A 2,572-nucleotide genomic window follows, 5' to 3' on the forward strand; every position below is an offset into this window, starting at 1 on the left:
AGGAGGGCTGCTGTGCCTTCTTGCTGCCTTTCCTCCGTGTTGGAATAGATTTAGCTTGTGCATTGAGGATCGCTTCCTTGAGAACCAACCACTCTTCTTGAACTCCCATCTCCCTGGGGTCATGGTCCCTAAGGGCCTGACCGACAAGCCTCTTAGTTAAGTGACAAATCAAGAACAGCTTCCCCCAGTTGGTTTTTTAGCTGTCTGTGCCAAAGAGTTGTCCTTAACATGGTCTTAAAGACTTGGGGTATTGTCTGTGCATGGTTGTATTACCTTGCCAGCAAGTATAGTAAATAAAGGCCCCTATAAATACTAGGCTCTCTAGCTTGGATGCTTGAGTGAGTTGTTTAAAATAAGTCTCATCCACTATTGTTTTTTGGTTTTGTGGTCTGATGTGGGCATAGTAACATTGCCTTTGTTCTTTCCCCCCTCATGTAAAGACTTTCAGTAGATTATCTCTTACTTAGTTCTGAACCTTAGAACAAGTGTAGACCTTTATAATGAACAATGCCACCTCTCACCGTTTTTTTTCCTCATGCCTGTCCTTCCTGAACATGTTGTGCTTATCCATATCAATATCCAGTTGTGTGAACTCTCTGACCAGGAATGCTCAACCTCTGACCCATGGGCCAGATCTGGCCTGTGGGACTGTCATCTGGCCTGTGGGACTGACTCCCTATGATCCAGAAATTTGTAGAAGTGCATATTAGATTGGTGCTGATAAAAGGAAAATTGACATTATTGGCTATTTGCTTTTTTTTTTTTTAATTTATTGTAGCCGATAATGTCATTGATAAATGCCATGTCCATGCATGCAGCTGCAGCATGCATGTGGCCAGGAATGTAGCCCAGCAGTGTGAAGACCAGTGTCTGGCTGGGGAGGAAAGGGGCAGGGTGGAAGAATATCTAGGCTCCCACAGAGAGGCAGGGAATGGGGTTGGGGCAGGGCTTGGGGGGGGGCACTCCCCACCACTAAACACACCCCGGGAAGGCATGGGGGGCATGTGTTGCCCAGATTTGTGGATGGAGTGGGGGTGGGCTACCTGCTGCAGGCTTGGGGCTGTGGGCTGCATCAGTTGCTTCATGGTGAGGAGGCTGGGCTGGGGCTGCTCTCAGGGCAGGCGGCAGTGGGGGGGGCCTATGGTGAATTTTGGTATGGCTATAGCCCACCTTCCCACCCCAGGCACAGCCCCAGCCCAGCCCCACTGCTGGGAAGAGGCTGGTACAGCCCCTGGCCCTGACCCTGCAGTGGGCAGCCTGCCCTTGCCCTGCACACATCTGGGGGGCACATGGCTCCCCATGGGTGCGGTCAGCAGTGGGGCGCAGCCCCCCTTTCCTGCCCTCCCCGCACCTCCCAGACAAGCCGCCCATGTCTCTGTCCTGCATACTACACTGCCCTGGCTGGGCAGCGCCTGCTCCTGCCCCAGCCCCACTCCCTCCCTCACTGCAGGGGCCTTGATCTCCCCTTCCCTCCCCTCCCCACAGACTTACTGGCCAGATGCTGCTCGCCAAGCTGCATATCAGCTATTAGATTGGTATCAGTGGTTATGGCTGATTAATAATCAGCCATTGGTATTGGCTAAAAAAAATCTTTATTGGTGTACCCCTAGAAATTTGGCAGTGGGGGAGTGGTGGCAAGCAACAGTGCCACTACTCTGCCACCACCAAATTTCCAGGCCTCATGGACTGATGGCTTGGCCCCATGTGTTGGATCAGGCTGGTGTGTGAGGTCAGGGCCAGGGCCCAGAATGGTATGTCTGTTTGGGGCCACACGTTGACCCCACTCTTAGATCCAGCTCATGGGGCAAATGCATGTCACTCGTCTGTCCCAGCCCAGAAAATTTGGGCATTACTGCTTTGAATGATCCTCCATTCAAGTTGGACAGGCGAATAGTTGCTTTCATATTGATGTTCTTTCTGGTTTTGAGAGTGTTATTGACAAAGGTAATCATGTGACTTAAGCTTTTGTACCTTAAAAATAATTTTTAGCACTTGTTATTTTCTCTGGTTCTGTTCTTACACCGGGGGTTTTGAACCACATAGTCTGTGATACTTTTTTTTTTCCCTATTTCACAGTAGCCCTAAAACAGACGGGAAATGCTTTAAGGAAGTGGGGGATGGAGAAATTGGCTGACCTGCAGGATTTTCATAAAGAAGCTAACATAGAAAAATCTATGGTATGGAGTATATGAATAAACTTTCTTTCCTTGTTTTTTGGCTCTGGTGACTTTGTCAGATTTTTAGTCAAGCAAGCCCCTCCATGTGTTTCATAAAAATAACTGTTCTTTTTGATAGAGGTACACCAATATATTGGTCCATAATGTATCAGCATCGATATAAGGAAAATTGACATTATTGTCAACTGGCTGATGTGGCTGATAATGTTGCTGATGCCATGTGGATGTTGCAGCCGCAGCATGCATGCAGCCAGTCGGGCAGCTGGAGAGCAGCGTTCGGCTGGTAAATCTTGGGGAGGGAAGGGGCACTGTGCCCCAGCTGGGCAGTACCTGCTCTGGCCCCACTCCCTCATTGTGGGAGCCTCAGTCTGCTGCCCCCCCCACATTCCTCCCCC

At 49.8% G+C, this 2,572-nt stretch overlaps 1 protein-coding gene across 1 annotated transcript in view; it reads left to right on the top strand.

Moving 5' to 3' along the window:
- Nucleotides 1-2,572, top strand: part of RNF168 (ring finger protein 168) — a 17,106-nt gene that overhangs the window by 1,342 nt on the left and 13,192 nt on the right. Inside the window, exon 2 of the mRNA XM_019542991.1 lies at nt 2,077-2,177. The gene's annotated coding sequence lies outside the window, so the exon portion shown is untranslated. The remainder of the gene's footprint in view (nt 1-2,076; nt 2,178-2,572) is intronic.

The sequence above is a fragment of the Crocodylus porosus genome, unplaced genomic scaffold, assembly GCF_001723895.1.
Source record: "Crocodylus porosus isolate Cpor-Errol unplaced genomic scaffold, CroPor_comp1, whole genome shotgun sequence".
Lineage (NCBI taxonomy): Eukaryota > Metazoa > Chordata > Crocodylia > Crocodylidae > Crocodylus > Crocodylus porosus.